Raw genomic sequence first — 24,244 nt, 5'->3', positions numbered from 1 at the left:
CGATGTAATAATAGATCATCCTTGCTTAATCATGCTCAGTTTCAGTGTTGAGATATTAATTGCCACAGATTTCTGAACAAAATATCAGGGAAGGATTGATTTTGATAAGAACCATTTAGTATTGACATTACCTGATTCTCACGTAATTAAAGAACCTTTCATAGGAAATTATGTACCGAGGCAGTAATAATGAAGCATGAGGACTGCCTGTTAGGGTAATGCAAAATAAGGGATACTTGAAGCAAGATACTGAATTTGGTAATAATGTGCAAGGTGCTAATGCAGAAGGGAACTATATACTAGAAGAGATAGAGGCAAAGCTACAATCAACAAATCAAATTTCCGATAAACAGAAAGCAGAAGTAAGGGAAGTATTAACCACTCATCACTATGTATTTTCTAATACGCCTGGTGAAGTTAAAGGGTGTAAATGCCACTTGAATGTAAAGCCTGGGCAGGTATTTTTCAAGAAGCCTTATCAGATACATGTTTCAAGAAAGTAAGTGGTTAAGAGAAAAATTCATTGGGGTGTCATTGAGCAAGCAGTCAGTGAATATAATAATCCTCTTGCTGTTGTGCCTAAGCATGGCAGAAGTGTTAGATAAGTACTAGGTGCACGCCTGCTAAATGAAATTGTAATAAGGGAGAGAGACTGTCCCGAAAATATGGACGACCTAACAAAAAATTCCAAGGAGCTATGTACAGTGCATCTGTGGACATCACTTGTGGATACTGAGATTTGCCCCTGGCAAAAGAATCATGTAAATATAAACCCTTTTCGTATGAAGGAGGTTCGAGTCCTCCCTCAGGCATGGGTGTGGGTGTTTGTCGTTAGGATAATTTAGCTAAGTCCCATAAGATGTCACACACATCTGAAAATTTCACACACATTTTTTGTATGAAGGAGTGTGCTACCAATATAAAGTAGTCCCACTTGGATTAAATATTTCTGTGTGTGTGCCTTTTTAAGAGTAAATTGGGCAGGAATTGTTAGATCAGGTGACTTTTTATGTAGATGATATACTGCTGGCAACTCCCACATGAGAAGAATATATCAATCTACTAGACAGGATGCTAGAAGCTACAGAAAAAGGAGGTATGAAATTAAAGTTAGAAAAGACTGAGTGTGTAAGGAGCAAAATAAAATTCCTGGGCCATGAAATTAGCATGGAAGGAATATTACCTAATCCCTCCAAATTATGTCACTGAAAAAATTTTGGAATGCAATGAAACGTGCTTTGCACTGAGCTGCTGCTAAATGCATGTTTTTGGCACAAACATGAAGTGAACTCACGAGGACTGTGCACCATTCTGGATTGCTTAGATTTTGCGGAAGTAACTGTTTGAGAGCCGCCCGTAATGTTAGCAAAGTGGTGAGATTATTTTCCAGTTTTGTGGCAAGCAATTAACTTTGATTATTAGAAGTCATGGTGAAAGACCGTTTAATTAGAACTTACCATAGAGGTTGCCTCTGAACTGCTCATAGTGCTGTTAAGATATAGACATTATTATTATTATTATTGACTTTTTTTTTCTCAGACTTAAGTCTGGTTAAAAATGGAATGTGACGCGGACCTCGGTCAAGCGTGACTTCCTTGTAACTGTATGGTATATGTTATATTGCATTTAGGAACTTCCGGGTAATTGAACATGTATCAATAATTACAGATTTTTGTAGTTGTATATATATGTTTGGATGTAGCTGTATTGCATTGATGTACTGGTGGATATTGTGAGGTATGACTCCTGTAGTTGATAGTATAATTGGGATAATGTCGACTTTATCCTGATGCCACATGTCCTTGACTTCCTCAGCCAGTTGGATGTATTTTTCAATTTTTTCTCCTGTTTTCTTCTGTATATTTGTTGTGTTGGGTATGGATATTTCAATTAGTTGTGTTAATTTCTTCTTTTTATTGGTGAGTATGATGTCAGGCTTGTTATGTGGTGTTGTTTTATCTGTTATAATAGTTCTGTTCCAGTATAATTTGTATTCATCATTCTCCAGTACATTTTGTGGTGTGTACTTGTATGTGGGAATGTGTTGTTTTATTAGTTTATGTTTTATGGCAAGTTGTTGATGTATTATTTTTGCTACATTGTCATGTCTTCTGGGGTATTCTGTATTTGCTAGTATTGTACATCCGCTTGTGATGTGATCTACTGTTTCTATTTGTTGTTTGCAAAGTCTGCATTTATCTGTTGTGGTATTGGGATCTTTAATAATATGCTTGCTGTAATATCTGGTGTTTATTGTTTGATCCTGTATTGCGATCATGAATCCTTCCGTCTCACTGTATATATTGCCGTTTCTTAGCCATGTGTTGGATGTGTCTTGATCGATGTGTGGCTGTGTTAGATGATACGGGTGCTTGCCGTGTAGTGTTTTCTTTTTCCAATTTACTTTCTTTGTATCTGTTGATGTTATGTGATCTAAAGGGTTGTAGAAGTGGTTATGAAATTGCAATGGTGTAGCTGATGTATTTATATGAGTGATTGCTTTGTGTATTTTGCTAGTTTCTGCTCGTTCTAGAAAGAATTTTCTTAAATTGTCTACCTGTCCATAATGTAGGTTTTTTATATCTATAAATCCCCTTCCACCTTCCTTTCTGCTTAATGTGAATCTTTCTGTTGCTGAATGTATGTGATGTATTCTATATTTGTGGCATTGTGATCGTGTAAGTGTATTGAGTGCTTCTAGGTCTGTGTCACTCCATTTCAATACTCCAAATGAGTAGGTCAATACTGGTATAGCATAAGTATTTATAGCTTTTGTCTTGTTTCTTGCTGTCAATTCTGTTTTCAGTATTTTTGTTAGTCTTTGTCTATATTTTTCTTTTAGTTCTTCTTTAATATTTGTATGATCTATTCCTATTTTTTGTCTGTATCCTAGGTATTTATAGGCATCTGTTTTTTCCATCGCTTCTATGCCGTCGCTGTGGTTATCTAATATGTAATCTTCTTGTTTAGTGTGTTTTCCCTTGACTATGCTATTTTTCTTACATTTGTCTGTTCCAAAAGCTATATTTATATCATTGCTGAATACTTCTGTTATCTTTAGTAATTGGTTGAGTTGTTGATTTGTTGCTGCCAGTAGTTTTAGATCATCCATGTATAGCAAATGTGTGATTTTGTGTGGGTATGTTCCAGTAATATTGTATCCATAATTTGTATTATTTAGCATGTTGGATAGTGGGTTCAGAGCAAGACAGAACCAGAAAGTACTTAATGAGTCTCCTTGGTATATTCCACGCTTAATCTGTATTGGCTGTGAAGTGATGTTATCTGAATTTGTTTGGATATTAAGTGTGGTTTTCCAGTTTTTCATTACTGTGTTTAGAAACTGTATCAATTTAGGATCTACTTTGTATATTTCCAATATCTGTAGTAACCATGAGTGGGGTACACTATCAAAGGCTTTTTGGTAATCAATGTATGCGTAGTGTAGGGACCTTTGTTTAGTTTTAGCTTGATATGTCACCTCTGTATCAATTATCAGTTGCTCTTTACATCCTCGTGCTCCTTTGCAGCAGCCTTTTTGTTCTTCATTTATAATTTTGTTCTGTGTTGTATGTGTCATTAATTTCTGTGTGATGACTGAAGTTAATATTTTGTATATTGTTGGTAGGCATGTTATGGGGTGATATTTAGCAGGGTTTGCTGTGTCTGCTTGATCTTTAGGTTTCAGATAGGTTATTCCATGTGCAAGTGTATCAGGGAATGTGTATGGGTCTGCGATGTAACTGTTAAATAACTTAGTTAGATGTGAATGTGTTGAGGTGAACTTCTTTAGCCAGTAATTTGCTATTTTATCATTTCCAGGGGCTTTCCAATTGTGTGTAGAATTAATTGCTCGGGTGACTTCATGTTGCAAAATTATCACTTCAGGCATTTGTGGTATCATCTTGTATGTGTCTGTTTCTGCTTGTATCCACCGTGCATGCCTGTTATGTTGTACCGGGTTTGACCATATGCTGCTCCAGAAGTGTTCCATGTCTGTTATGTTTGGTGGATTGTCTATTTTAATGTGTGTGTTATCCATTGTTTGGTAAAATCTCTTTTGGTTTGTGTTGAATGTTTGGTTTTGTTTCCTTCTATTTTCACTTTTTTTGTATCTTCTAAGTCGTTTGGCCAATGCTTGCAATTTCTGCTTTTTTTCATCTAATTGCTCTATTGCTTCTTGTTGTGAGATTTTACCTAACCTTTTTCGTTTTTTGTCTGATATTTCATTTCTTATAAATTGTGTTAGCTATTATTATTATTATTATCAAGAATATTACTATTTTTGTGTGTGACATTTTATTGAATATATGAATCAATTAGAACAAAAAACTTTTATTTATAATCATAGTTTCTGAATCCACTGGGTAAATAGAGAGTAGAGACATTCCTTTCAGTGAGCACAAGGAGAATGTGGACTTCCAGACTGGAAACTATGGTCAGTATGTTCCCCATTGTTTTCTGGCTGTCCGCAAAAATACTTTTCAGTCTCTTGTAAGAATGATAATATTTAATAAAAACTAACAGGCAGCGAGTGACAGGAAAGGACACCAGGTGCACTCAGCCTGTATTGCTGGGTCCTCGTTCAACATTTTGAAGAGGCTATTCCAACAACCACTGAGGGAATAGTGTGCAACCAACTGCAGATTGTGGCACACGTTGGAACAAATGATGCCTGTCGCTTGGGCTCCAAAGTCATTCTTGGGTCAATCCACCGACTGGCAGAGAAGGTCAAGAAGGTCAGTCTTGCACATAGAGTTTCAATGAAGCTCACAATTTACAGCACTGTCCTCAGAACTGATCATGGCCCTTTGGTTCTGAGTCAAGTGGAAGGATTGAACCAGAGACTTAGAAAGTTCTGTGACAAGTTAGGCTGCGACTTTCTGGACTTGCACCATACACTTAAGAACTGAAGGGTCCCCTTAAATAGGTCAGGTGGTCACTACGCATCAGGGGCTGCTACTCAGGTAGTGTGTGGGGTGGTCACGTGGGTTTTTTAGATTAGACGACTGTCCATCCAATGCAGATAACGATAGCTGTAGGAAACCAAGAAGTATCAGTGAAAGATCGAAGGAAATGCCTCCCACAGGAGAGAGTATTAAAATCCTAATCGTAAACTGCCAAAGCATTCATAACAAAATGCCAGTTAGAAGAGTTCATGAAAAGCAGTGAGGCTTGCATAATACTAGGTACAGAAAGCTCGTTGAGCCTGAAATTGATAGCAGTAAGGTTATTGGGGAAAATTTAAGTGTATAACGATAGGATAGGAAGATAGTAAATGGAGGTGGTGTACTTGTTACAGTAGACAATAAACTCAGTTCCACTGAGGTAGAAATTGAAGCTGCATGTGAGATTGTTTGGGCAAGATTCAGTACTTGGGTGGGCATAAAATGATAATTGGGTCCTTCTATTGCCCAACAGACTCTTCTCCTGATGTAACCAAAAACTTAAGAGAAAATCTCAGTTCACTTGTATGTAAGTTCCCCAATCATACTGTAATCGTTTGTGGAGACATAATCCTCCAACAATTAATTGGGAAAAATACAATTTTGTTAGTGATGAGTGTGGTAAGACATCCTGTGAAACTTTACTGAATATTATTTGAAAACTGCCTAGAACAGATATTTAAGAACCCCACTCATGCTGAAAATATATTAGATATAAAGGCAACAAGTAGACCTGATTTCTTTGATAATGTCCACATCGAAAGTGGTATCGGTAATAACGACGCAGTTGTGGTAACAATGATTACCAGAGTACAGAGGGCAACCAAAACATGGGAAAGATATATATGTTCCGTAAACCATCTACATCTACATTTACATGAATACTCTGCAAGTCTCATTTAAGTGCCTTGCAGAGGGTTCATTGAACCACCTTCACAATTCTCTATTATTCCAATCTCGTATAGCGCACATAAAGAACGAACACCTATATCTTTCCATACAAGCCATGATATCCCTTATTTTACTGTGGTGATCATTTCTCGCCATGTAGGTCGGTGTCAACAAAATATTTTTGCATTCGGAGGAGAAAGTTGGTGATCAAAAATCAGTAATGTCTTATCTCAGTGAGGAACTCGAAACTTTCAGCACAGGTCAGGAGCATGTAGAGCATCTCTGGCTCATGTTTAAAAGAATACTTGACCATGCAATGGATAGATACGTACCTAGTGGAAGCTCCATGGTATACAGTCACTGTAAAGAAACTTCTGAAGAAACAGAGATTACTGCATAATAAGTGTAAAACAAAGTGTAGGGCTATAGATAGAGAGATGCTGTAAGAAATGCATTTGGCTGTCAAGAGCGCAATTGTGATGCCTTCAATGACTACCCTAGCAGAATATTTTCAAATGATCTTTCACAAAATCCAAAGAAATTCTGGTCATATGTAAGGGCTGTTGGAGGCAACAAGGTTAGTGTCCAGTCCTTAGCGTATGGGACAGGAACTGAAATTGAGGGTACCAAAGCAAAAGCTGAAACACTTAAAATCCATTTTCAAATGCTCATAGGAGAAGTACCCAAAATTAATCCTCAGACCACTGTCAAGATGAATGAGATAGGTATTAGTGTCAGTGGTCCTGAGAAACAGCTGAAATTGTTCAAATTGAACAAAGCTCCAGGACCCAATGGAATATCTGTCAGACTCTATACTGAATTTGTGGCTCTGTTAGCCCCACTTCTAACTATAATCTATTGTAAATCTTTCGAAAAAAAAAAAACTGTGCCCAGTTATTGGGAAAAGGCCCAGGTCACACCTTCCTGCAAGAAGGGTAATAGAAGTGATCCACAAAACTACCACCCAATATTCTTAACATCGATTTGTTGTGGAATCTTAGAACATATTCTGAGCTCAGACATAATGAAATATCTTGAATAGGATGACCTCCTCAATGCCAACCAGCATGGTTTTTGAAAACATCCATCATGTGAAACCCAACTCACACTTTTCTCACATGACATACTGAAAACTTTCGATCAGGGTAACCAGGTAGTTGTAGTGTTTCTTGATTTCCAAAAAGCATTTGACTCAATACCACATATGCACTTATAGTTAAAAGTACTAATATGGGGCATCAAGTGAAATTTGTGACTGGATTGTGAACTTTTTGGTAGGGAGGGCACAGTATGTTAACAGTGACGGAAAGTCATTGTCAGATGCAGTGATAACTTCGGATGTGCCCCAGGGAAGTGTGTTGAGACCCTTGCTGTTCATGTTGTACAACAGGTTTTTTTGCAGATGATGTACTATCTGAGAGAAGCTGCAAAAATATTTAGCCATATCTTGATAAGATTTCAAAGTGGTGTAGAAATTGGCAACTTGCTGTAAATGATCGAATTGTGAAATTTTGCACTTCTCAAAACGAAAAAACGTAGTATCCTACGACTATAACATCAGTGAGTCACTATTGGAACTGGCCAACTCATACAAATACCTGGATGTAATACTTCGTAGGGATATGAAATTGAATGATAACATAGGTACAGTCGTGGACAAAGCATGTGGTAGACTTCAGTTTATTGGTAGAATACTGAGAAAGTGCAATCAGTCTACAAAAGATATTGCCTACAAATCACTTGTGCGACTGGTTCTAGAATATTGCTCAAAATTGTTTTACACGTACCAGATAGGACTAACAGGGGATACTGAACGTGCACAGAGAAGGGCAGCACAAATTGTCACAGATTTGTTTAATCCATGGGAGAGTGTCACAGAGATACTGAAGGAACTGGAGTGGCAGACTCTTGAAGAAAGATGTAAACTATCCCAAGAAGGTCTTATCAACAAAGCTTCAAGACTTGGCTTTAAATGATTTCTCTTGGGTTATACTACAACCCTCTAGGGGTATTGCTCACATAGGGATCATGAGGATAAGATTAGAATAATTGCATGCACAGAGGCATTCAAACAATCATTCTTCCTGCGCTCCATATGTGAATGGAAAAGGAAAAACCTTACTAACTGATACTTGTAGAGGGCAAGATGGCGGTAAATAGTAATGGTAAAGTTCTTAGCTTATGTAAAAACTTGTGTTTTGATGAGGAAAAGTGTACAAAATGTGGAAAAGTGCTGAAAACTGGAATCATGTGCAAGTAAAGTAATAACTTGTATCACTTTTGATGTGCAAAAGTGGACTAATCTGTGAAAGAAAATAATGAATTTAAAACATGCTGTGTTAAGAACTCAGATAACTATCATAAAGCAAAAATTTGTGACTGTAGGTGTGAATTATCTGTACTAGTTGGCTATATGGTAAGTGAAATCCAGAGCCTACAGGCTGAAGTTACTCTCTTAAATAAGAAGTTGTGTGAATTTGAACAACAGCACCTGAGGAACGACTGTTGGCCTAAACTAAAAACCAAGGAAAGCTTTGCTGCCGTCATTACTCAAAACAGGTTTCAAATTCTCGATGAAATAGTGGGACAAGAACAAGTTCAGTCCATGCAAACTAGAAGTAATCCTTCAAGCAGCAAAAAAACTGCCAGTGCTAAGTTCAGAAAACACCAAGTGCCAAACTCGTGTGCAAAACGTGAAACTGAACGTAAACAAACCGTCCAAGGAAATGGAATCTGTGAAAGTACATGCACGAAATCGTCCCTGGAGAAAAGCAGAAGGCATGACGACAATCAGAAACACAAGCAAGGCTGGATTCTATTATATGGAGACAGCCATGGACGTGAAATAGGGCAAAACATCGCAAATATGCAAGACAACTTTGCAGCTGTAGGCCACATCCAGCCTGGAGCCCCTCTTTCTGCTGTGGTGAAGCCATGCATGCGGGATTGTGACTCCTTCTCATCCAATGACTGTGTCGTTATTATGGGAGGTTCATATGATGTAGCAAGAAATCAAGCAAATGATGCAATTAGACATGTGAAAATGGTACTGGGTAAGTTAAATGACACTAAAACAATTGTTGTCAATATTCCACAGAGGTATGATCTTATGAAACAGTCTATTGTGAACTGGGAAGTTCATAAAACAAATGATAGGATTAAAGCTCTATGTAGTAAATTTCAGAATGTGTCTCTAGTAGATGTCAGCTATCTAGAAAGGGAGCTGCACACATCTCATGGTCTGCACACGAACAAAAGAGGCAAAAAGGTTGTTAGTAGCGAAATTATTGAGGAAGTCAGGTGACATTGTCCACAAAGTGAAGAAAAGAAGTCCATTGCCATGGGGTGGTACAACCCACCTCAACAAAACCTGCCAGAACACCAGCCACCGCTGGCAAGCCAAGGAAACTTGTAAAGCCTGCTGGCCTCATTGCTAGTCCAAAATTATCCTCTTAGGTCCAGCAGGTAAAACTCAGCCTTAAAATCATACACCAGAATCTTGGTAGCCTTAGAAATAAGCATAATGATCTAGATGTAATTTCATGGATTGACAAACCCGATATATTAATTGTAACTGAACATTGGTACAATGAAACTCTGATTAGCATTAGTCAACCACTGTGTATGAAATTCTGCACAGCCTTCAGTAGAAAAGACAGGACTGGGGGAGGTGTAGCAATTTTCACTGTAAATTAAAGTAATTTTAATGTTATTGATGAGAGTACCTTCTGCTTGGAAGAAGTCTCAGAATTTGCTACAATAATCCTAAAATGGGGTAGAGATAACATAACAGTTATCGGTGTTTACAGGCCACCTGCACAAATACAGATACCTTTTTTGTAAATCTTTCTGACTTGCTTGTATATATAGACACAACATTTTCTGGGCCAAATGGTCATGTAAGTATTATAGTTACAGGGGATATAAATATAGATTATTAACAAATGATGTCAGCACCAAAAAGTTACATCGCCTGTGTGATGAATTTAGCCTGACCCCACTCATTCGGGAACCCACTAGAGAAACTGGCAATAGTAAAACATATCTTGACAACATAATAACAAACATGACCCACCTATCCCACAGTGCATCGATTTTAAAACTAGCCATCTCAGATCACCATGCAGTACAGCTTAAATTGGAGCTCCATGAGGCCCCCACTGTCACCACAAAGCAACAGTTTGTAACTAAAAGAATAATGTATAATAACAAGATAAATAGAATAAACTGCATGCTAGCACAAATAAAATGGTTTGAAAATAATAACTTTTCATATGATAGTTTTGCTGCTAACTTCTATTATTGCTTTGATACCACATGCCCAGCTGTAATCACAAAAAAGAAACAAACAAAATATATAAACAATAATATTTGGGTAAATAGTAATGTCACTGGTGCGAGGGAAAAATTAAAACTACTCCACAATGCAATACTGAATAATAGAGAGATTCCTGAGCTAAAGGAAGCCTTTAAAATATATCAAACACACTATAAGGACTTACTCACACAGACCAGGAGCAACTATGTTGCAAATAAGCTTCAAAACTCACACAACGTAACTGATGGCATCTGAGCAGTCATAAACAGTTCTAGAACTTGCAATGACAAATCCTGTATGGACTTTACTATTAACCACAATGGCATGCTCATAAAAGACAAACTGGAAATTGTAAATATTTTTAATGAATAGTTTTCTTCCGTAGGGGAAGCCATAAATGACAAACATAAAAACATGCACTACAGGTTTAAAGGTAATACATGTGACCATAGTATATATCTAGCCCCCACAAACTATGCAGAAATAATGGGCATCATTAGCTCTCTAAAACCCTCTAATTCAGCTGGGCATGATGGCCTAAATATTAATGTTTTTAAAGCCTGTAGCCAAAATGTCTCTGTACCTCTGTCTGTAGCAGTCAACAATATAATAGAATCAGGCACCTTTCCAGACAGACTAAAAATAGCACAGGTAACACCCATTTTTAAGAAAGGTGACAACAACAAAATAGAACAAAATAGTTGAGAAAGTTATATACAACAGGATTATAAACTTCCTTAACAAACACAACCTGATGTTTGAAAATCAAAATGGATTCCTAAAAGGTAAATCAACTAGCACTGCAGCTGCTCAACTAATTGAAGAGGTGTTAGGGGGTATCGAAAGCAAGGAACATGTGGCAGGTGTATATCTAGACCTGGAAAAAGACTTTGATTGTGTGAACGTTGACATCCTATTAGACAAGCTATGGAACATGGGCATTAGAGATGCTGCTTATGACCTAATAAAGTGTCATATGAGCAATAGAAAACAGTTTGTTCCACTTAAAATGGAAAGTGGTGTGTACAAATCACAGATCACTTGCATAAAATATGACTCGCCCCAGGGCTCGGTGTTGGGCCTCTTTCTGTCCTTGATCTATGTAAATAATATTAAATATTGTACTATAAATTCCAAAATTGTTCTGTATGCCGATGACACGTCCATTGTGTGTAAAAAGGAATCATGTAATGAACTAGATGCCGAGTGTAATAAAGTGACAAAAGAAATTGTTCAGTTTTTTAATGAAAGCCACTTAAATGTAAGCACCAGTAAACCATGTCTGATGGAGTTTAACAAAAGTAGTTTGAATAATGAAATGGTAAAGAAAGAGTCTAGTGTAAAATTCCTTGGCGTAACAATCCAAAGCAACCTGAAATGGGACACACATATTGACTCCCTAGCAACTAAATTGTCAAAAAATATATTTGCAATCAGTACTATTAGCAAGTTCTGTAGAGACACTGTAGTCCTAAAGACTGCATACCATGCTCTTTTCTCCTCTCACTTGAACTACGGTATTGAAATTTGGGGGGCAACAACCAAAGCTAATCTAGATAAGCTACTCATTCTTCAAAAAAGGGGTGTGAGAATAATCTGTGCAGCAAAATATAGGGGATCTTGTTGCAACTTGTTTCCAAAAACAGAGGTGTTAACTGTTATAAACACATACATTCTAAAAGCCATATTGCTTGTGAAAAGACTGCACCCAAACACTTATTCAGATTTCCACCAGTACAATACTAGAAATAAAGAAAGATTTTACATTGGCAGCAACAACACTTTACGAAAAGGGGCCTCAGTACACAGGTATAAAATTAGCTAATGCACTGCCTAGTGCAGTCATGGCTCTTCCTACAATTAAACTGAAACATCAGCTTAAGAAATTTTTAGTAAAACACCCTTTCTACACATTAGAAGAGTACCATACTTATATGAAGAACAACAAATGCTTTGTGAAATTATGTAAATAGGAATCAGTAAACATCTTATTGTAATTTTGCTGTAAATTAATGACATATTCAGAAGAATGTGTCTTGTGTATTGTACAAATAACTTTAATCATTACTGTTTCTTTGTACATGGGCAGTGTACCATTCGATGTTGAATAAAGCTATTATTATTATTATTATTATTATTATTATTACTGTGGGACATACTCTCTGTCATACACCTCATGGTGGACTGCAAAGTATAAATATATATGTAGTTGTAGACGTACAAAAATGACATTTATTGGACTCAGATGGTTTACAATTTGCAGGGATAGCTCATATATTAGTGAAGGGAGACTGAAGTGCAAAATAATACAAAAAACAAAAAAGAGTGTGGGTCCAAAAAATGTCATTAAGTAGTACAGAAAGGGGATTTCACACTTCATATAAGGAGCTCCAGAAAGAAAAATCTTCATTTCATATTTTAGGAAGTCAAAACATCAGTTTTTTTCTTTTGTTAGATCAAATTGCAACAAAAATTACTAAATGGAACACAATGTTTTGTGCTGTCATCACATCCTGCAAAAAATTGGTTTGTGTAAGTTTAGTTGCTGTGTAATGGCTCTATGTGAGCTGCTACATGGCTTGATACAACAATCATATACTCAGAACACACCTGGGTGCCCTTCCGACTTTCAGGGATGATCAATATAAGATTTATTATTCTTAATTATGTTGTATTATCACTCTTGGTACAGTCTGCAAATGTGAATGCAGGTTGTCTGCTGGATAAAATTGCTATTTTTATTTTGTATCACTGACAATGGGCCAGTATTCCATATAATCGTATCGTTATGTAAAGTGAGCAATCAATGAGTATTTTTCATGACTTTTATTAAATAAATGCTGTTACATAAAATTCTTAACTTGGTTTCTCACAGCAATGCCATATTTCCGTTATACCATTCCAATTAAGTTATTCAAACTTTCAACTTAGTAAAGTTAACCAATAAGCAGAAATTTTGTGTTGTGATGTTTGCTCATGCAAACATTCATAGGCGTCTTTCGTTAAATTTTCACAGGTGCCATTTTCAAATTGAGGATGCCTGCCAAGGCTTTGCAGAAAACAAGACTCATGTATAATGGCAACCATGCCAGGATCTCATTCAAATTTATTTATTTATTTATTTATTTGATTAGCCATCCGTAGACATTTTGCAATGTATGGATGTTGTCAGTTTGGATACAGTGATTTTTGCAGATACATTGACACTTTTATATGCATTTACAGAGTATACAAATACAATGACATTTATCACTTAAATTACATTCAAACAATTAAATATTCACTTATTGTTTAGAAACAGCGTTCCTGAAAATATAGTTTAAGGGTTTTCTGTAACAGTACATGTTGTTAATTTCTTTGATGTCCTGTGCAGCTTGTTATACATTTACAGAATATACAATACAATGTCATTATGTCACTTAAATTACATTCAAACATTTAAATATTCACTTACTGTGTAAAAACAGTGTTCCTGAAAATACAGTTTAAGAGTTTTTCTGAAACAGTACATGCTGTTAATTTCTTTGATTTCCTGTGGCAGCTTGTTATACAATTTTACACCCTGATACAAGAAACTTTTTTGGGTCTTATGCTTGTTTCTCCTATCTAGATGAAGGCAGTGGCTTGTTCTTGTGCTATAGCTGTGTAAAATGCTGTTTGTATTATAATTCACTATATTTTTCTTTATATATACTATAGTGTGGAACATAAATAAACAGGGAACAGTTAGAATACCAAGTATTTTGAATAGTTCTCTGCAGTGAGCCCACTTACTGCTTTTAGTTATAATTCTCACTGCTCTCTTCTGCACTTTAAAAACTGTTTGTAAGTTGAGTACATTATTTCCCCAGAAAATTATCCCATAGCTTATGACTGAATGTACATAGCTAAAATATACAGTTCTTAGACATTCATCGCTGCATACTGAGGAGAGAACTCTAAGTGCGTAACACGTTGTAGATATCTTTTTTGTGAGTTTTTAACATGTTCACTCCACCTAAGCTGGCTGTCAATATGCAACCCTAGGAATTTTGTGGTGGGCACTTCGTCTACAGAGGTGTTATGTAGCTTTAACTTTAGGGGACTGTTTTTTCTGTTTATTCTAAAGCGTATGCTATTTGTTTTCTTAATATTTAAGGTCACTTTATTCTCTGTAGACCATTTGTAGACATCTTTCAGTGATTCATTACAATTTTCCAACATTTGTGCTGATGTCTCACTGGTGATTATAATATTGCTGTCATCGGCAAACAATATCTTCTCTCCATGTCGGATATATTGTGGAAAGTCATTTATATAAATCAGGAACCCTTCTGTGATGCTGTGAGATTGCTAGGATGTACTAATGAATGATTAAATTTCCACAGGTATCACAATTCCGGTTTGTGAATAATCAGCATTGCAAATACTGTGTTGCATATACCACATTGCTTTGTGATTTTATTTGTGTGATTTTGGGGGCAAGTTTCATTGTGTGTTATATGCATGTTTTCTGGGAAGTTTTAAATTACAGTGCATGTGACTGTATATGTGTTAGGCTGTGTGTGAAGACTGTGCTAGGTTGCAAGTAATTATAACTTGCTCTAAGATACTAAAATAATTCATCATGGTTCACATAGTCAAGGTAGGGAATTTGTTTTTCTGTGAGAGCAGCACTGTTAATTAGGTATGTTGTGTGAAAGTGTGATCCCAGTATCCAAAATGGAGACATTTGGTTGCTCAAGGAGCAGTGCGAGGATAAATAGGTCAGGCTCAGATGAAGTTACCATTAATAAGGTAGCCACAGAGAGAGAGGAGACAGGAGCAGGTGAGGCAAGCAATGGGAATATCCTCCATTTCAGCTGCACTACACCAATGGTGAACTTAGAAAGTGTGCAGACTATCTCCTCAACCAGTAGCGGGACTTTGGACCCAAGCGCAAGGGCAGACGAAAGTGAGACAATAGCGAGCAGACAAAGTACAGACCCGAATAACATGTGGGTGGCCGAATTGGTCAGGGTGATGAAAGAAAGTATGGCAAAACAAGAAAAAAATAATACAAAATTTAACTCAAAATTCGAGGGCTTCATAAACAGAGTAAATGCAAGATTTGAAGAAAGTAAGGCGCTACTGGAACAGTTTTGGAAGGACATTGTAAACGAGGTCAACAAAAAATTTGATGTAGTATGTAGTAGATTAAGCATTGTCAAGAAAGAACAGAAAAGAGTTCAGTTCGAGATGAGAAAACGTGGAGAAAAATTAGAAAAGGGGCTCCAAACATTAACAGAAAGATGTAATAGCAAAAAGAAAAAGGTGATCAGACATACAAAAGCCGTCAAAGTTACTAAAGAAGAGGTAGCTGCAACCACTAGGGCAATCTTGGAACTTGAGGGAAAAGTAGAAGTGGTAAAAGTGCAAAATAGGGAGGAAATAAAGAAGGTGAAAGAAGAGTTAGAAAAACTCGTGGAAAAGGTTGCATATATTACAATATCCGAGAGAAGCGAGAACACTTCAATGCTGAATGCAATAGATAATGAAGAAATCAAATTATTAAGGAGATTTCAGGAAGGCAAATGCGAGGTCAACAGGCGACAACTCGATGCTACAAACGAGGTACGCAAACTCTTGGCTCACGTGGAGAATCTTCTTGTGTGCAGAACCAAAAAGGGAAACCACGTGCGCAAAGGCGCACAAGAAACGAGGAATGTGATGCCTGACATGAGGACTATGAAGAAACTAGCAAACATAGGGATATAGGGAAATATCGGGAAGGGCACACAAACCTGTGTGTATGTTCTTACAGGAGAGAAGCGAAAGAATTTGACTATAAACACTTTCTCTCTTTGCGAAAATTCGAAGTCTTCCGCAACTCGGTGAACGGGATGCACCCATGTGCTTGGTTTGAACAATACCAGTTCTGTCCACCACCCAATTGGCCAGAAGAAAATAAAATAGAATTTATGTACAGGCATCTCAAGGCTGAACACGCAGTGTGAATGAGAGCTGTAACGCGCACGTGCACGACGGTACGCGAGTTTGAGCGCAAGTTTCTCTCAGCCTATTGGTCCGAGGCAGCGCAAGACCAGATAAAGCATAAGATAATGATGTTACCAAATTTAAACCAATCTGGTTTTGTGAGTCCTGCGCAAGTGTTCAAACACATGCTCCAGAGCAGCCAGTTTCTGTACAACCCTTACAGTCCAGGCGAACTGATAAGGCTGTGTATAATTAAACTTCCAACTCAGCTACACCATATTGTACTAGCCAGACGGTGTAAGGACGAGTTAGAATCGTTTAAACTACTCTTACAGGAGTTAGAGTACAACATTGGCGAGTGGGAACAGGAAAAGGCACAGTTTGCAGTAAGAGACAATGTAGGACGAAACCAGAAAACGAGTCGCGGCCGCAGTAAAACGTCGAAGTGTATGAGCTCACGGGTAGGCGAGTACGCAGACAGTAATTACCAACCATATAAAGATAATTGGGGGCACAGAAACAAGCATGGCAAATATATAGAAACGAATGGTATAATGGCCATCACAAGATGTGCAATAACCGCAATAGAGGAAAACACGAGATCAGTAACCAGCTGAGCTCACCACGAAATAACGGTGAAAAATACAGGCAGGCCCCGGAGAATAAGAAAAGGGAAACTATACCCACTGATGTGTAGATCAGACAAGCTGATCCACAAAAAAACCCACTGGAAATGGAGGGAAAACAACAGTTATGACCAATGCAGATCAAGGGAGATGGTATTAGTCCACACCCGATGACGGAAAGTTGCAGAGTACGTTACATACGTCAAGAAGATATTAGGGAAACATTACTTCAGGAACAAATGGATAGCAGGATTTCAGCCATTACTCCTGTGATTGCCATCCCAGTGAAAGGGCTATCGCTGGACTGCGTGATCGACACGGGAGTCCGATCTCGATTGTTAGTGCGACTGCATTCCGAAAATGTGGGGAGTCAGAAGCGTGGCCGACATTACCGTTGCGAGGGACGAAGGTGAAAGGGGCAACATACGGTAAAAGTGTAGAAGTAAAGTGGCAGGCTAGGATCATGTTCAAATGCCAGGACAAGGAGTTCAAGAAAAACTTCTTCATTGTACTCTTAATGAACACTGAAGTAATTTTAGGGGTAGACTTCATGAATGCTCACCAGCCAATTGTAGACTTGGGTGTAGGTATCATGTCTCTAAACAGAGAGAGGAACCTTGTTGAACTGAAGTTTGATAATTGGGTCATAAGGGACGAGTCTGAAGCCAGTTGCCTACAAATTCTCACTTACCCGGAATACCACCAGGAACTGGAGAACCTCATAAACTGTATTAGTGGAGCAAGCTTGCCGCTATCAGGCACAGAAGGGACGGGGTTTTCAGAAAAATATCTGAAAAAAGCATGCACAGCGTAGGAGACACACCAGAGGATGCCCATTAAAGATTGCTGGAAGTTTTAAGGGATCACGAAAGAATATTTTTGGACTCACAGGGTTCGATAAAAGGCTTTGACTACAAGTTCCAAGTACGGCAACACAAAAAGTTTTTCGTGAGGCCGTACCCCGTTCCGTTAGCACATATAGAAAAAGTGAAGGCAGAGGTCGCGAAGATGCTTGAGCAGGACAAAATCGAACACTACGTGAGTTCGTACAACTCACCATTTTAAGTGGTATACAAAAAGGATGAATCAGACCGGCTGGTGCTGGATTCTTGACAAATCAAGCATAACTATTAAAGCAGAAACAGACAGATCAGAGAGCATGGGAGAATTATTGCAACTCGAACAGTCCACAGGTGTACTGCTGGTTCATAGTGTCCAACGGGCACAATATTTCGGTGATCAGACATGTCGCCATCATCAACTGCGCTGACGAACTGAGCTCTGGAGCGCGGGCGACCAATTTAAATCCCCTCCCCCTGCGGGCCGCTCTCTTCGCCGTCCGCGCCCCCGCGCTGGCGGTCGCAAAGACGTGGGCGTCGGAATCTGTCGTAGCGTTGATGTGCTTTATACGTCCGCCCTGGTCGCCAGTTCGTACTTCTTGCTGAGAGTCTTCTTAATTACGTTTAATGCCGGGTCCCAAGCCTTGCTGAAATTGTAGCCACAATCTCGGTTGATAAGATCTTCCCCGGTGCGAATTTCGATAGCCTCCCTTATAACGCTGTCCCAATATTTACAGGTCTGAGGCAGGATCTAGGTACGCTCATAATCCATCTCTTGTTTCTTGGACAAACAGTACTTTGCTACTGCCGACTTATTTGGATATTTCAGTCGAGTGTGCCTTTAATGTTCTCAGAAATGATCTTCAATGGTGCATACTGTTTGTCCGATATAAGTCTTCCCACACTCACAGGGAATTTGGTATATGCTGACCTTCCTCAAACCGAGATCATCTTTCACACTTCCCAGTAATGCTTGTGTTTTATTGGGCGGGTAAAAGATGGTTTTAACTCAGTGTTTCTTTAATATACGGCCGATTTTCCCTGATAGTGCGCCATTGTATGGAATAAAGGCAGTAGTTACCCCTTCTTCCGTGACTTTATCCATCTCCACAGGTTGTGCTGTTGTGGTGGGACGGAGAGCGAGTCTAATCTGACATTCTGAGTACCTGTTTTTTCGTAACACGACTTTTAGGTGTTACAATTCCTGGGGCAGATTCTCTGCATCTGGGATGCTGCGTGCCCTGTATATTAGTGTTTTTAGTACTCCATTCCGCTGAGAAGGGTGGTGGCAGCTGTCTGCATGCAGGTACGGGTCAGTGTGCGTTTTCTTCCTATACACACCGTGGCTCAGGGTACCATCAGCTCTTCTCTTGACCATGACGTCCAGGAATGGTAATATTCCCTCTGCTTCGGCCTCCATAGTGAATCTGATGTTCGGATGTATGGAGTTTGTGTGTGTAAGGAAATCCAATAGCTTGTCCCTACCATGGGGCCAGATGACGAACGTGTCATCGACATAACGGAAGAAACAAGTAGGTTTCCAATTGGATGATGCCAAGGCTTCCTCCTCGAAGTACCCCATATACAAATGCGCGACCACCGGCGAAAGTGGGATGCCCATTGCGACTCCATCCGTTTGCTCATAGTATTCCCTATTAAACAGAAAATACGTTGAGGTCAAGATGTGCCTAAAGAGTTCGGTGGTCTTCTCGTCAAATTTCTGCCCAATAAGCTCGACGGACTCTCGTAGAGGCACCCTGGTAAATAGTGAAACCACGTCAAAGCTCACTAGGATATCAGTGTCTTTCAGTCTGAAGTTGTCGAGACGTTTCACGAAATCCACGGAATTACGGATATGGTGAGGGCATTTACCTACATAGGGACTAAGTAATTCAGCCAGATATTTTTCTAGCAAGTAAGTAGGTGCCCTAATGTTGCTGACAATTGGGCGCATAGGTACCCTCTCTTTATGGACCTTAGGGAGTCCATAAAGTCTTGGTGGTACAGGTCCTTGGGGTGACAATTTCTTGGCGTCCCCTTCTGGTATATCCGCATCCTTGAGTAGAGCCCTGGTCTTGTTCTCCACCTTCTTCGTGGGGTCAGCGTTGATCTTCCTATAAGAGTCGTCATCTAGCAGGCATTGCATCTTCTCAATGTAGTCCTTATGGGAAAGAACAACAGGGGCATTGCCTTTGACAGCAGGTAAGATAACAATCTCAGAGCACTATCTTAGGTCCCGAATGGCCACCCCCTCTCTACTGGTAATGTTAGTCTACGTAGGATTAGTTCTGGTCAGAGCCCGACAGGTTTCCCGACGCACTTCTTCTGCTGCTTCAGGTGGTAATCGCGCTGCAACCTGTTCCACTGCTCTGACGATGTCCGTGACCGGCGTGAACCTAAGGGTGGAAGCAAAGTTGAGTCCCTTCTCCAGAACCGAAACCGCATCATGAGACAGCTCCATGTCAGTGAGATTGATGATAGTTTTGCATGGTGCCTCCAGTGATGGTTTATCCGAGAGATGTGAGAACTTTGAAATCTGATGTCCAGTGGCCTTTTTATGTGCAGAATCGGCTGTCATCCAGGTAACACCATCCACCCAGTCCCAGGTCCATGAATTAAACTGATTGGCCAGCTTAAGATAAACTTTAAATAGTACTTGGGAGTTATATTCAAGGCTGTGTTGAGTAAAGTGCACCCTCTCACGTATCAAGGCAAGCCTGGCCCATCTCTTAATACTCTTGGCTGCTGCAGAATCGATCTGATGGGTGACCCTAGCAAAGTCCGGCACAATATGTTCGGTATGACATCTCTTCAGGAATGCAAGAGCACTCAGCAAACGGCGTCTTCGGTGGCGCAGCTTGTCGAGTTTGTTCAAGCTGCGATACATCTCCTCCCCGTAAAGGTATATGATGAGATTCTTCAGTTTCTCCCGGCTTATTTGTTGCTCGAACAGTCCACCGGTATACTGCCGGTTCATAGTGTCCAATGGGCACAATATTTCGGCGATCAGACATGTCGCCATCATCAGGTGCGCTGACGAACTGAGCTCCTGGGGGCGAGTGGCCAAGAACAAGACCAGGGCTCTACTCAAGGACGCGGATATACCAGAAGGGGACGCCAAGAAATTGTCACCTCAAGGACCTGTACCACCAAGACTTTATGGACTCCCTAAGGTCCGCAAAGAGAGGGTACCTATGCGCCCAATTGTCAGCAACATTAGGGCACCTACTTACTTGCTAGCAAAATATCTGGCTGAATTACTTAGCCCCTATGTAGGTAAATGCCCTCACCATATTCGTAATTCCGTGGATTTCGTGAAACGTCTCGACAACTTCAGACTGAAAGACACTGATATGCTAGTGATGTCTTGACCTCAACGTATTTTCTGTTTAATTGGGAATACTATGAGGAAACGGATGGAGTCGCAATATGCATCCCACTCTTGCCGGTGGTCACGAATTTGTATACGGGCTACTTCGAGGAGGAAGCCTTGGCGTCATCCAATTGGAAACCTACTTGTTTCTTCCGTTATGTCGATGACACGTTCGTCATCTGGCCCCATGGTAGGGACAAGCTCCTGGATTTCCTTACACACATAAACTCCACACATCCAAACATCAAATTCACTATGGAAACCGAAACGCAAGGAATATTACCATTCCTGGACGTCATGGTCAAGAGAAGAGCTGATGGTACCCTGAGCCACGGTGTGTATAGGAAGACAATGGACACTGACCAGTACCTGCATGGAGACAGCTGCCACCACCCTTCTCAGAGGAATGGAGTACTAAAAACACTAGTACGCAGGGTGCGCAGCATCTCAGACGCAAAGAATCTGCCCCAGGGTCTGGAACACCTCAAAATCGTGTTGCAAAAAAACGGATACTCGGAATGGCAGATTAGACGCGCTCTCCGTCCCACCACCACAAATGGCTCTGAGCACTATGCGAGTTAACTTCTGAGGTCATCAGTCGCCTTAGAACTAATTAAACCTGACTAACCTAAGGACATCACACACATCCATACCTGAGACAGGATTCGAACCAGCTACCGTAGCGGTCGCTCGGCTCCAGACTGTAGCGCCTAGAACTGCACGGCCACTCCGGCCGGCCCCACCACCACAACACAAACTGTGCAGATGGATGAAGTCACGGAAGATGAGGTAGCCACTGCCTTTATTCCGTACAATGGCGCGCTATCAGGGAAAATCGGCCGTATATTAAAGAAACACCGAGTTATAACCATCTTTTGCCCCCGCCCCCCCCCCCCTCCCAATAAAACACGGGCATTACTGGGAAGTGAGAAAGATGATCTCGGTGTGAGGAAGGCCGGCATATACCAAATTCCCTGTGAGTATGTCAAGACTTATATCGGACAAACAGTACGCACCATTGAAGATTGTTGCCGAGGACATTAAAGGCACACTCGACTGAAATATCCAATTAAGTCGGCGGTTGCAGAGCACAGTTTGACCGAGAAAAACGAGATGGATTATGAGCGTACCAACATCCTGGCTCAGACCTCTAAATATTGGGCCAGCGTTAAGAGGGTGGCTATCGAAATTCGCACCAGGGAAGATCTTACCAACCGAGATTGCAGCTACAATCTCAGCAACGCTTGGGACCCGGCATTGAACGTAATTAAGAAGACTCTCAGCAAGACGTACGAACTGGCGACCAGGGTGGACGTATAAAGCACATCGACGCTATGACAGATTCCGATGCCCACATCTTCACGACCGCCGGCGCGCAGGCGCGGTCGGCGAAGAGTGCGGCCCACGGGGGGAGGGGATTTAAATCGGCTGCCTGCCCTCAGGAGCTCAGTTCATCAGCGCACCTGATGATGGCAACATGTCTGATCGCCGAAATATTGTGCCCGTTGGACACTATGAACCGGCAGTATACTGGTGGACTGGTACGTGAGAGGGTGCACTTTACTCGACGCAGCCTTGAATATAACTCCCAAGTACTATTTAAAGTTTATCTTAAGCTGGCCAATCAGTTTAATTCATGGACCTGGGACTGGGTGGATGGTGTTACCTGGACGACAGCCGATTCTGCACATAAAAAGGCCACTGAACATCAGATTTCAAAGTTCTCACGTCTCTCGGATAAACCATCACTGGAGGCACCATACAAAACTATCATCAATCTCACTGACATGGAGCTGTCTCATGATGCGGTTTCGGTTCTGGAGAAGGGACTCAACTTTGCTTCCACCCTTAGGTTCACGCCGGTCGCGGACATCGTCAGAGCAGTGGAACAGGTTGCAGCGCGATTACCACCTGAAGCAGCAGAAGAAGTGCGTCGGGAAACCTGTCGGGCTCTGACCAGAACTAAACCTACGTAGACTAACATTACCAGTAGAGAGGGGGTGGCCATTCGGGACCTAAGAGAGTGCTCTGAGATTGTTATCTTACCTGCTGTCAAAGGCAATGCCCCTGTTGTTCTTTCCCATAAGGACTACATTGAGAAGATGCAACGCCTGCTAGATGATGACTCTTATAGGAAGATCAACGCTGACCCCACGAAGAAGGTGGAGAACAAGACCAGGGCTCTACTCAAGGACGCAGATATACCAGAAGGGGACGCCAAGAAATTGTCACCTCAAGGACCTGTACCACCAAGACTTTATGGTCTCCCTAAGGTCCACAAAGAGGAGATACCTATGCGCCCAATTGTCAGCAACATTAGGGCACCTACTTACTTGCTGGCAAAATATCTGGCTGAATTACTTAGCCCCTATGTAGGTAAATGCCCTCACCATATCTGTAATTCCGTGGATTTCGTGAAACGTCTCTACAACTTCAGACTGAAAGACACTGATATCCTAGTGAGCCTTGACGTGGTTTCACTATTTACCAGGGTGCCTCTACGAAAGTCAGTCGAGCTTGTTGGGCAGAAATTTGACGAGAAGACCACCGAACTCTTTAGGCATGTCTTGACCTCAACGTATTTTCTGTTTAATGGGGAATACTATGAGCAAACGGATGGAGTCGCAATGGGCATCCCACTGTCGCCAGTGGTCGCGCATTTGTATATGGGGTACTTCGAGGAGGAAGCCTTGGCGTCATCCAATTGGAAACCTACTTGTTTCTTCCGTTATGTCGATGACACGTTCGTCATCTGGCCCCATGGTAGGGACAAGCTATTGGATTTCCTTACACACATAAACTCCATACATCCGAACATCAGATTCACTATGGAGGCCGAAGCAGAGGGAAGATTACCATTCCTGGACGTCATGGTCAAGAGAAGAGCTGATGGTACCCTGAGCCACGGTGTGTATAGGAAGAAAACGCACACTGACCTGTAACTGCATGCAGACAGCTGCCACCACCCTTCTCAGAGGAATGGAGTACTAAAAACACTAGTACACAGGGCACGCAGCATCCCAGATGCAGAGAATCTGCCCCAGGAATCGGAGCACCTCAAAATCGTGTTCCGAAAAAACGGGTACTCAGAATGGCAGATTAGACGTGCTCTCCATCCCACCACCACGACACAACCTGTGGAGACGGATGTAATCACGGACGAAGAGGTAGCCACTGCCTTTATTCCGTACAATGGTGCACTATCGGGGAAAATCGGCCGTATATTAAAGAAACACCGAGTTAAAACCATCTTTTACCCGCCCAATAAAACACGGGCATTACTGGGAAGTGTGAAA

Source organism: Schistocerca serialis, chromosome 8, assembly GCF_023864345.2.
Source record: "Schistocerca serialis cubense isolate TAMUIC-IGC-003099 chromosome 8, iqSchSeri2.2, whole genome shotgun sequence".
NCBI classification, from domain to species: domain Eukaryota; kingdom Metazoa; phylum Arthropoda; class Insecta; order Orthoptera; family Acrididae; genus Schistocerca; species Schistocerca serialis.
Note: the sequence above shows the minus strand (reverse complement) of the source record.